Below are 12,731 nucleotides of genomic sequence, written 5' to 3' on the forward strand. Positions count from 1 at the left end.
TAAATAGGAGTACTGATGTTTTTTTTAATGGTTTCAGCTTTTCAAAAATTTATCTCAGGCTCTATACCCGAGCTCAAAACCTTTTAAGTGAAGGTGAAAGCGACACCTTATTCTCCGTACAGACATAAGAGAATGTATTCTCTCGAGTTTAACTCGGTCCATATAAGCTTGTAATGGGCTTATGATTGAGGGTCTGGCAAGCCCAAGGAGGCACCGACAAGGAGAACTCGAGTACCTTTTTGTTAGAACTTAAATCGGGATGCTGCAAGGAATTAGAGCCCCTGAAACTCCATTTCAAAACCTAGGTTGTTTGAGTTATTTCTTGCTTTATTTTTCTCGAGGCATGCGAATTAGAAATAATGCGATTAGGATTTGTGCAAAATTAACATGCGGGATAGAAATCATGTTCGAGTAGGAAGAAAAAACATGTAGGGTAGATATCATGTGGGGTAGGAATTCTATATTTTTATTATCATTTTGATCATTATTTTTTATTTTACTAATTTGTTTTCTTTCATTTTTGTTCCTTTTTTTCATTCTTATCATTTGCATCATTTAAAGAGGTGTTGATCCACAAAAAAATGTTCGTTAAAATTCAAATAATTTGCATTAACGGACAAAGGGATTGTAATGCAAGAGGTGAAAAATGCAGAGGTCCAGCTATGGTTAGAGAAGACTCAAAAGGAAAATGGGGACATTCTACAAAGTAACTATGTGTCAGATCTGGTTGGTTATACTTCTGTCAGCCTTAGACAAAGATTATGCCAGCAGTATGGTGATATTGCACATATGCTCTATGTTAAGATTGATGAATATTTGATTCAAGCCTTAGTGCAATTTTAAAATCTGGGTTATAGCTGCTTTACATTCAACCAAGAAGACATGGTGCCCAAATTGAGGAATACACTACTCTATTGCATTGTGAAGGAGTCAGAATGGACCAGTCTACACCAATATATCAAAAGTCAGCCTTTCAAGAATGGGTTGGCAAAGGCCACAAGGGTAGATGAAAAGTGGGTAACTAACCGAATTCAGCACAAAGGCAAATAAGAAGGAATTACTTGGACTCATATCAAGCAATTAATGAATAATCATCCTGTTGAATGGAAGGTGATTGACCTTTTTGCACTGGGCATCTATGGATTGGTTATCTTTCTAAAAACTTTGGGATATATCGAGGCAGCTCTGATGGAGCTGTTCTAGTAACTACCTAAGCGAGTTAACCCTACGCCAACAATCTTAGCCGAAACTTTTCGTTCACTAAACCATTGCAAAAGGACTGGTGGAGGACGATTTATAGGGTGTACACAATTTCTTCAGGTGTGGATCAATAGTCATTTCTGGAAGACTAATGGGATTTCTTATCGCCGATTCGGCACCACTTACTTTTCTTTGGAGGAATTTATTACGTAAAAGTGCCGAAAAGGTATTCTGAATGAGAAATGGTTAAATGTATTCATGCACCTTCAAGATAAGGATATTGTATGGAGGGCCCATTGGTTGTCTCATAGTGACCTCCTTTATCGATGTAGAGATTAAGGAATTATAATGTTACTTGGGTTATGGGGATGAGTTGGCTATTCTTCACTTTTGACACTTCGACAGTATGGGGTACGACAGTTTTTCCCAGTTACACAAGTGATATATGGATCAAAGTTTGTATACCAGGAGGATAACTACAAAAACAAGGTCAAAGATATAGTTGAGTCATGGAAGAAAATATTTCGTACAGATTTCATAGCTGTTAAAGACATGCTTACTCCAGATTATATAGAATGGAGGAAGTTAAGAAAGAATGACACCGTTCCCATACCAGATCATGAGGATACTCAGATCATGGAGGAGCATCTTAAACCTATTCCTTCTGAATTAGAGATAACAAAGAATGAATTCGAAGTTGAAAAAGAAAGGTTGAAATAAAAAATAAAGAAACTAGAAGTCGAAAGATTCCAATAGAAATTAGATGTCGATACTCAAAAGGATCGAGCAGACATGCTAGAAAAGGAATAGAAGAAAGTCTGCTTTGAGTTGGAAGATTTGAGAAAAGGGAATCAGGAGCAAGTTCAGAACAATTCCAGTCTGAAAGATCTTCCAAATACTAGAAAGGTGAAGCCAGCAGCCTGAAAAGGAAGTTAAAAGGACAAGATGAAAGAGAGACACTGAAAGAGCAGTTAAAGACTTCCCAAAGAAGTTTGTTAGAAAGCCAACACCAAATCAAATGGTTGAAGACCAATGTAGCTGATCTGGAGAGGTCTCTTTAAAGACAACAAGAACACGATGGCAAAACCATAGTTGAGTTGGAGGTCATTGTGGATAAATTTAAGAAATAAGCAAATGAGCTTCAAATAGTCCCTTTCGATGGAAGACTTCAATGGTGTTTCCGTTGGGAACAAGTTCAGTAAGAGGTGAAAGCTAGAGATGCAGTTATTCAAGATTTCTTAGAGCAGGTACAAAAAATAGCACGCCACTTGCACGGTTTGGCGAGAGAAGTCGGGGTGGTTCAAATAGGTATTCAGCCAGTAACAGATGAAACAAGAAGACTTGTCAACCTATTAGAAGCCGTCCTGGGTCTAGAGAACTTAGTTAGAATGTACCTTTGAGTTGTTTTGATCTCTTAGAAATAACACTTTTGTCCCATAAAGATTATTTATAATAACATACATATTTTTGGATCAGTGCCTCGAAACTTCATGCACCATGCATTCTTGCATATTTTGTATTTTTTTCTTTTCATTTCTTTATATTCACATTAACTAACAAAAAATGTCTCATCAAAAAAAGAACAAACACTGGACGTACCACCTTAAGCATTGTACACACCCCATGCTCACAATACGCGTTCAAAGAAAAAGAAAATGGAAACTAATATTGTTCATCTTGAAGAAAACATGCTAAGGTTACAGAAGGAACTGGAAGAGAAAATAAGTCAAAATCAACAAAATACCTTGGATTCCATCACTAAGAACCAAGAGTCTTTAGTTGATCAGATTGTTGCAAGGCTATCTGGCCTAAATCTAATGAATCCTGTGGTAGGGGGCATATGAAAGGGTGACTATACCACCTACCCCATAGCTGATTATTTCACTTAAAATCTTATCGGGACTTCAAGATGACTCATATGCTGCAAAAGCACACGCTTCATCTGCTACAAAAGCACAAGCTTCATCGGCTGCAAAAGCACAAACTTCTGTAACTAACCCTCAAAACAATCTGGATGATTATCACATTCCGTTTTTATGAAGAAATAAAGAAAAGAAGATGGAGGAGAAATTAAGTTGTTAGAAGATCAAATGAAGACCGTTAAGGGAGAAGATAATTATTACGGAGTTGATGTTATGGAGCTAAGCTTAGTCCCAAATCTAGTTATTCCTCCTAAATTCAAAGTCCCAGATTTTGAGAAATATGATGTGAACAGTTACCCTTCAGCTCACATTTCCATGTTCTGCCGAAAAATGATAAGATATATGGAAATGACCAGATCCTAATTCACTGCTTCCAGGAGAGCCTGTTGGGTTCAGCCATTCGGTGGTATAATCAGTTGAATCATTCACACATCAGAACATGGAAAGATCTCGCCAAGTCTTTCTTAGAACAATACAAACATATAAACGTTATGAGGCCAGATCGTGTCATGATGCAAAGTATGGAGAAGAAACATAACGAAAGCTTCAGACGATATGCACATCGATGGAGAGATTTAGTTGTGTAGGTTCTTCTTCCTTTGGATGAAAAAGAAATATGGAAGCTTTTCGTACATACTTTGAAGGCTTCTTCTTTCGAACATCTGGTCGCAATTACATTTGGGAATTTCTCTGATCTAATTATGGTCGGAGAGACGATCGAGATGACCATTAAACAAGGAAATATAGATGGAGATGAATCAAGCAGGAGACCTCCCATGAAGAAGAAAGAATGAGAGATCAATAACATCAACACTTTTAACACCAGCAAAGGTACTACGATTTCTATGTCAAAACCAACTGCAGTTGTACCATTAGTACCATCAAGTACTTCTAGACAAGATGCGAGGGAACCAATGAGGGAAAAGGAGTACTTCAAGCCGATTCCCATGACATACAAGGAACTCTATAAATAATATTTTGACACGCATGTGGTGTCACCATACCCAGCAGAACCACTAAAGCCCCTATACCCCAAGTGGTATGACGAAAATGCGCATTGTGAGTATCATGGTGGTTTCCCGGGGCATGCTATTGAAAACTGTCTCACCTTTAATAGGATTGTCCAAAGAATGCGCAACAGAAATTGAATTAATTTCAACAATTCAGAAATGGGGTAATGCAATCACTGAAGAGAAGGGTAAGAAAGTCAAAACCAGAGTTTCTGAAGTAAAGTCACATCCGACTTGGGTATGGAGGCAAATAATAAATGCGGGGTTTCTTGCACCACATCCTAGCACATCATATTGCAAAGGTGGCAGTCATTATTGTTATCACAATGAGGAAATACATGACATACAATAATGTGTCAAATTTAGAGTCTTGATCCAGCTAATGATAGATAGAAAAGAGTTGAAATTTTACGAAGAAAACAATGACACTCCAGAAATGGATGTTTGTGGAACTGGAGATGCATCTGAAAAGTGAATACCGTAATCGAGGAATGTGACATCTTGGGACGAGACAATAAGAGATAATCACTATTACCACATAGTTGTGTTGCCTATGAAATAATGTCTTATTTGACTTTATCTTTTATATGCCTGAATTTTTTTAAATGACATTTCTTTGCGTTATAGAGAATTGTTTGTAATTCAGTGAATATCAAGTATAATGAAATGCACATTTTGAGAAATGAGGTTATAGCCTTTTGACATATGTCAAGATCAAATTCCTTTTAAAAAATAAGATTCATATCTTTTACCCGAAAAATAAAAATGTTTTCTCGCGCGTACAAGTATGGAAGTAAACAAGATGGGGCATCTCCGATGCATCTTATTGCTAGACCAGTTAGCTTGCATGTATGTTAAGGAAATTCCGCGCCGATATACAATTTTCAAAAATGGAATGGTGGAATAGAAAAATTTGGCTTCGATCAGTTGTTTAGGATTTGAGCTCTAAAGATGAAATTTTCTGATTTTCACTGACACTCAGACTATAACAGATTCTTCCTGACAAACTTAGAAAATCTCAAAATCGATAAAATTAATGTGATATTAATGAATGATAATTTTAACAATGCTGAGGGCACTCCGCTGAAAGTAGTAGGCTATAAATCTTCGGAGGTAATGTCTGAAGTAGCCATGAAGGTAATATCTGAGCTTTATAAAGTAAGTTTCGTTTGAGTTTGTCAAGTCGAAGACTTTTTGACACTTGAATCCTTTAATTAAGGGTATTCCGCTAAAGTAATGGACAATATTAATTTCCCTAACTTTATGAATACGAGTACATTCAGATCATGACACTAGTCTCTAAGTGTCGAGATGAATCTCCCAGCAAAATCTAAAGCGAGAACATCAAGTTTAATAAAGTATAATTTTTAAAAAGGTGATAAGGGTTGAAATAAACATGTATTTGAAATTAAATTTCGATGAAAGGTGGACTAAGGGAGTCAGGAAACATCTGTTATAGTTGAATACACAAAATCACTCAGGGGTTTTGATTTTAGATCGATATTTATGCGCTATCTTTGCTTAAGGAGTCTATGAAACTTGAACAAATGGAAGATTCCTGAGAACTGAAATAGAAATGCTCTCTAAAGGGCCTTGCAGTGGAGTGCACCAATTCAAAATCATGAAAATCAAAACCAAATCTCATTGCCTTCCCATATCACCCTTGGATCTTGACACTTGTCAAAGGGCTATAATTTTTTAAATAAACTTGTGTGATTCATTTATTTGATATTCAGTGAACTTATATTTTGCTTCAATTGCTCTGACATCATTTTTTATACCAAACTTTTTTTTTAAAAATAGATATATCTCAAACAAGAAATATTTTTTTTTTAAAAATTCATTTGAAAAGGCCTGAAATGGTATGAGGCATATCTAGGTTTCCAATCTCTTCTCATTCCACCATCCATGCCTCCTGGTGTGATTTCTATCAAAATAAGAGCAATGTCATTGCGAAGAAGAAGGTAGCGTTACGATCCATGGCAGACGTGATCAAAGGGATAGAAAAATAACCATTCTAACTAATCATTTCAAAGTGAGTATGAGAAATACAGATGATTGCTTCATTCAGCACAGTGTCTCTCTTTACTATTAAGATGGTGGTTCAGTAAGGTGTAAGAGACCTACAATAATGAATCGGCTGGAAAACGTTTAACCTATAATGACGAGAAATTCACTCACTATCGGGTCCCTCCTGAAGGATGAGTTTATTGTTGTACTTGAGGATGCCATATCAAAAAGAAACAACGGGAATGCAAGCCCTGATGATAATGACAACCCAAATGAGCATGAAAGGAATAAAGAGAGACACTTATAACTCAACGACTAAAGATAAGCATTGTTGCCAAGTTTCCCATGCAAGAAATTCAAAGTACTCTATAAGTACAAGAAGCAATAAGGGTGCTTCATATAATTTCAAGGCAGCATGCCTTCTTGTTCGCCAGTATTTTTCCATGACAATCAGAATAATTTTACAGATACTATAGGAGGTAGCCTTGGCTGTAGAGGTTGTTGGAGCTTCCAAGCCATGTAAGGAAGCCTTTCACTAAATATTGATGTGTCAACCACGATATTGATTCAACCAGTTTTAGTTACCCCCTCGAGTAAACAAAGGCTAAAAGAACGATTAAGAATCTCCAAATTAAAATTGATCCATACAATCAAGAGTGCAAGATTACTGGATTGTGTAAACAAATGAGAAAATGTCAGATATTTTCCATGAAGCCGTTAGTGCTGGGGCATGATCGATTCCAAGGACAAGACCAGTAGACAAAGAATGAGACTCTGTCCAAGAAATAAAACAAGAACTAATTCATTGTGCATACATCTTAGACATACTTAAGAGCATCACATTTATCATTTTCTGCATACATAATTTTTGTAGCTTTAGAGTTAAGTTTCAACTTCACGACAAAAGATACTCAATTCAAAAGCATCTTCAAAAAAATCGACGGTGGTTGCTTAACTCAGTGGCAAGGAGTTACACCTCAACCAACTTGACCTATAGAAAGATCGACAAATCTTAGAATCTACTTCAAATCGGGTTTGAGAGCCAATTCAGATGGGTTCGAGAGTTAATTTAGAACAGATTCAATTTAGCTTAACTCAACGGCAAGTGGCTAGTTTCTAGTTAAAGTTTTCAAGCCAGATTTCAACTCCACGATGGATGATATCCAGCTGACAAACTATCTCACTTGGCTTTCTCGAAAAGAGGAGTCACTCAATGAACATCTCACATGGTTTTCCCATGATGGGGAGTCATCCAAAGATCATCTCACCTGGTTCAGAACCACGAAGAGGAACCACCTGAAGAATATACCACTTGGCTTTCCCGTGAAGGGGAGCCATCTAAAGAATTATGACCAGCTTAGACCCGCGAAAGGGAGCCATCCTTCACTTAAAAAAACCGTTCACAACATAGCTCAAGGCGAGAAAAAATATTTGTCAATAAAAACTTTCGAGTTTGATTCCATTCAGCTCGAGGGCGTATCAACCGTATGCTAGCAACGAGGAACTACTTTCCGGTTGAATTTTAAACAGAGGTCTTTAAGTCAAGAAGAAGACCTAGGTTGGCTGCGATTTAGAAACAATGAACTATCTCCCAGCCGAATTTATAGCATAGCTCAAGGCAAGAAGGGTTATATGTCAACGAAAACTTTCGAGTTTGATTTCATTCAGCTCGAGGGTGTATCAACCGCATGGTAGCAGCGATGAACTACTTTTTGGTTGAAGTTTAAATCAAGGTCTTTAAGTCGAGAAGAAGACCTATGTTGGCTATGATTTAGCAATAAGGAACTATCTCACAACCTAATTTACAACATAACTCAAGGAGAGAAGGGTTATTTGTCAACGAAAACTTTCGAGTTCGATTCCATTTAGCTTAAACGCGTATCAATCGCATGGTAGCAGCGAGGAACTACTTTTCGGTTGAAGTTTAAACCGAGGTATTTAAGTCAAGAAGAAGACCTAGGTTGACTGCGATTTAGCAACATGGAACTATCTCCCCCTAATTTACAACATAACTTAAGTCGAGAAAAGATGTATGTCAACGAAAACTTTCAAGTTCGATTCCATTCAGCTCGAGGGCGTATCAAACGCATGGTAGCAGCAATGAACTATTTTCCGGTTGAAGTTTAAACCGAGGTCTTTAAGTCAAGAAGAAGACTTATGTTGGTTGCGATTTAGCAACAATGAACTATCTTCCAGCCTAATTTACAGCATACTCGAGAAAAGTTATCTGTCAACAAAAACTTTTGAGTTCAATTTCATTCAGCTCGAGGGCGTATAAACCACATGGTAGTAGCGAGAAACTACTTTTCAGTTGAATTTTAAACCAAAGTCTTTAAGCTAGAAGAAAACCAAGGTTAACTACGATTTGGCAACAAAAAGTCACTTTCCAGTACAAATTTTGAACTAGATTTCAACTTCACAGCGAAGGATATCAAACTCGAAACATCCAAGATTGATTCAACTTCACCCATGATTTCAATTTTACGATGAAGGATATCGTGCCCTGGATACTCAAGATATACTCAACTTCACGGCGAATGAGTCATCTACAACATAGTTCAACTCAATGACGAAGAGCTATCTCTCAATTAAGGTCATCTAGTCAAATTCCAACTTCACGAACAAGGGTATTGCGTAGAAGAAGATGGCGAGAACTTACTGCCTACTCCAAGCATCGAGCTAGATTTCAACTTCACAGCGAAGGATATCACGCTCGACTGACTTAACTTTATGAAAAAAGGGTCAACCACGATTTCAAATTCATGATAAAGGATATTATGTTCAAAGATATCTCAAGATTCACTCAACTTTATGACGAATGAGTCACCCACAATAAGCCTCAACAACAAGGAGTCGTCTTCTATTTTTTTGAAGACGAATCTCAACTCCATAGCGGAGGATAGTTGATAAAAGATTCGACAGCAACATTGAGTCGGATTTTAAACTATGAGATTGACAACCCTCACAGGAACATGCTTGTTTTCAAGTCCATGAGCACCAAACGAAAATTTATGTCTTTTTGTCTTTGCCCTATTTTCGTTATACAATAATGGGCAAAGAGGGGCAACTGTAGTCACTCATTTTCGTCTGGGGCTTATTTAGTATATATAATAATAAAGTATAGTTTTTGAATATATTTTTGAAAAACATATAGTTTTTAGAAAACAATTTTTGAAAACATATATAGTTTTTAAAAATGATTTTTGGAAAACATATTTTTCGAAATATATACATATTATTTATTTTCTATTTTTTTTTATTTTTTTATATTTAACATTAATTTGATTTATATTTTTAGGTCAATTTTAAATCCTTCAATTTTAAGTAATTATGATCGAACTTTTACATTTTAATTTGACTTTTAATTTTTGCCATTAAGACAACAGAGAAATTAAATTGGTACCGAAAGGGCAATTCAAGGATGTTAATCCTTCCCTGACTGTAATCGAATCTCAAATCCGATTCAATTATGGTAAAAATGCAGATCATAAAAAAATGGTAAATTAAGATATCCGATCAACCTAATTTTAAATAATCGGTAGTGGCTCCATCAAATCGAAATTAAGTTAGAACCTGATTTCGGGCCTGCCCGAAGTACGGTTACGACATCTTTAATGACATATGGAAAGATGGATTATAATAAAATATTATCAAACCCTCTCTCTTTAGTTGTTGATAACTCCGTAAAAAGACTCAATTTCTAGTCTTTTCACTTAAGTTATTGCTCGTCTAAACAAAGTGTGCACATCATTTTAGTTGCATTTAGTTGCATATAGGTTATGTTAGCTTGTGGTGGATAAGTTTTTCTTTGGCAAGATTTATTTGGTTTAACTGATGCTGCTAAGGAGAAAAGGTTTGCTTGGGTTGTGTTTGTGCAGGAAACTTACAGAAGAAGAACATTTCAGTCGTGACAACATAAATTGCAAGGGCCAGTGGTACTGATAAGAATGTGAGGAGCATATTTATCTCACCGAGGCAAGGTTTATCTGAAGAGTCTGAAGCGGGTATGATAAAACTGCATATGTCACACGCCATCTGGATAAACTACTTCACGTGCAGCATGCCTTAAACATTCTGCCAGCCGCCAACCGCCAACCGCCTTTTCTTTTTAAGCCTGGGAAATATAAAAACGGTTATTTAAGGAATCTCCAAATTATGAAAAAGCCCTAGGAGATCATTCCTTATAAATAACCAGTCGTAGCCGCCAAAAGGGGGAGGCAAGGAAGAAGAGAGAAAAGCTTTAGCCAAGGCGTGAGCGAGCAATTGCAGTGCTTTCTCATCGTTTACCAACCAACCTTCCTTGGTGTCTTTCATAACCAGGCAGTAGCAGAGCGGTGAGCAGATCTCGAGAGAGGCTGATCACCAAGGCAGGCGCGGTGCTTATACGAATTGTCGTGATAGAGCCCCTGTTTTTTAGAGTCGTTCTTCCTTTGTTCTTAATCTCTTTATATGTTTGGGGTTGTATTAAACGTTGAACTTGGATGATTTTTGATAGCACCATGACTATCTTACTTGGTGTTAAACTTTGTTTTGCCTAAACAATTACTTTATGTTTAATGAATGATGAATTATGTTTTTGCTCACGACTTTTTTATTCATTGTTTTAATATTTTGCCTTAACACTGTAAGAGCATCGAGAGATTGCCTGGGGTTTTGGTAAAACATGTCTTGGTAATGTAAGGGTATCGAGAGATCGCCTTTTGTTTAGATAGTGATTCTTAGATTCAAGAGAATTAAGATAGATCCATGTGAGCAATGGAATAAATCCGGGATGATGAAGTTCTAACTTGTTTACCATAGAGATAAGGAGCGAGTTTCAAGCAACTAAAAGGGATAAATGCTAGATTAGGATATACAACGCCTATAGTTCGCGCTGAGAGGTATTGCTACGACAACAGTCTGACAAACCAAGGGTTGTAGTTAACGCTGAGGAGTATTGCCATAGAAACTATCTAAGAATACCTAGTAATCCTGTCGGGCAACTTAAGCAAGTCATAATAATTCATTCTAGACTTAAAATAATTGTTGCCAATACAAAAGTTTAGCATAAGTGCTCTGTGAGAAGTCTGAGTATGTGAGGTTGTTTGCATTATATTTAAATCAACACTTGTTTTATTTTATTTCAATATTCTGCATATTTATTTTGCCTCGACCAATCTTTTCTGCAATCATTATATCACTTCTTTGTTTTATTACAAGTATATTTTAAGTTGATAACCTAGTAGGAATTAGTTTGTGACACTAGTTCTTGTTATGGTGAAATTAAATTTCTGAACCAATCCCTGAGGAGACGATACTCACTTACCCTATATTAATTGAATCGATTGTGTATACTTGCACATAATTTCTTTCCTTAGCATATACATTTACAAGCGATCAAGTTTTTGGCGCCATTGTCGGGGATTGGCAACTGACAAAGTTTTTATTCGCCATAACAAGTTTTTCTTGTCACCTTATATCTAGTCTAACGTAGTTTATTATTTTCTTTTGTAGGTTTTTATTATTGCATGTCTTGAGATCTGCTGGTAAACCTTTGGAACCATTTGACCCTGAAGTTGAGAAATCATTCAGACTTAGGTTGTGTGCCTAAAGAACTAGAGAACATTTAAACCAACTTCAAATAGAAGACAACATGGGAGATCTAGGACCTGATGCATCTATTAATCTTCAAGTTGCAAGGCCAAAAGCGATACGCTATCATTTGAACCCAATTCACTATACCTCAATCCAAACCTAGTGGCACCTGAAATACAAGTAACTCATTTCGAACTTAAATCGGTGATGTTTAATATGCTAAACTCTATTGGCCAATTTAGTGGTTCACCTAATGAGGATGCTCAACAGCATGTTCGTGCTTTCCTTGAAGTATGCGACTCATTTCGACAACAAGGAGTACATGAAGATGTGCTTAAATTAAAACTTTTCCCTTACTCCCTACGCGATAGAGCAAGAGCTTGGCTTAGCGGAGTTCCTTTCGGCTCAATAAATTCATAGGCAGACTTATGCAAGAGTTTATTACTTCGAGCCCAATATTAATACACAACTTCACAATGACATTGCAAGTTTTCACCAAGGAGATGATGAATCAATGTAAGAATGTTGGGATAAGTACAAAAGCGCATTTCACAAATGTGTTAACCATGGATTTCATGATTGGAAGCAAGTGGTGATATTTTACAACGGAGTCAATGTATCGACTCGAATGATGCTAGATGCCTCAGCAAATGGCACCTTACTGGACAAATGACAGGATATCAAATAATGATTATCAATTCCCAAATACAAGATTGGGAACACGCAGAAAAACATCTAGAGTATATTAAATAGAGGGTAAGGATTCAGTAGCTGCTCAACTTTCTGCCATAACTAATATGTTAAAAAATTTGCAATGTCCTAATGAGGTAAGAGAAGTCAAGGTGACCAACAACGTGTGCATATTTTTTCATGGCAACCATCATGAGAGTGAATGTCTAGAAAACCATGAGTCAACCAATTTTGTGGGCAACTACAATCGGAGCAATAATAACCCTTATTCAAACATGTACAATCCTGGTTGGAGAAAACACCCAAATTTCTGATGTAGTAATCA

Source organism: Hibiscus syriacus, unplaced genomic scaffold, assembly GCF_006381635.1.
Source record: "Hibiscus syriacus cultivar Baekdansim isolate YM2019G1 unplaced genomic scaffold, ASM638163v2 tig00001728_pilon, whole genome shotgun sequence".
In the NCBI taxonomy this organism is placed as follows: Eukaryota; Viridiplantae; Streptophyta; class Magnoliopsida; order Malvales; family Malvaceae; genus Hibiscus; species Hibiscus syriacus.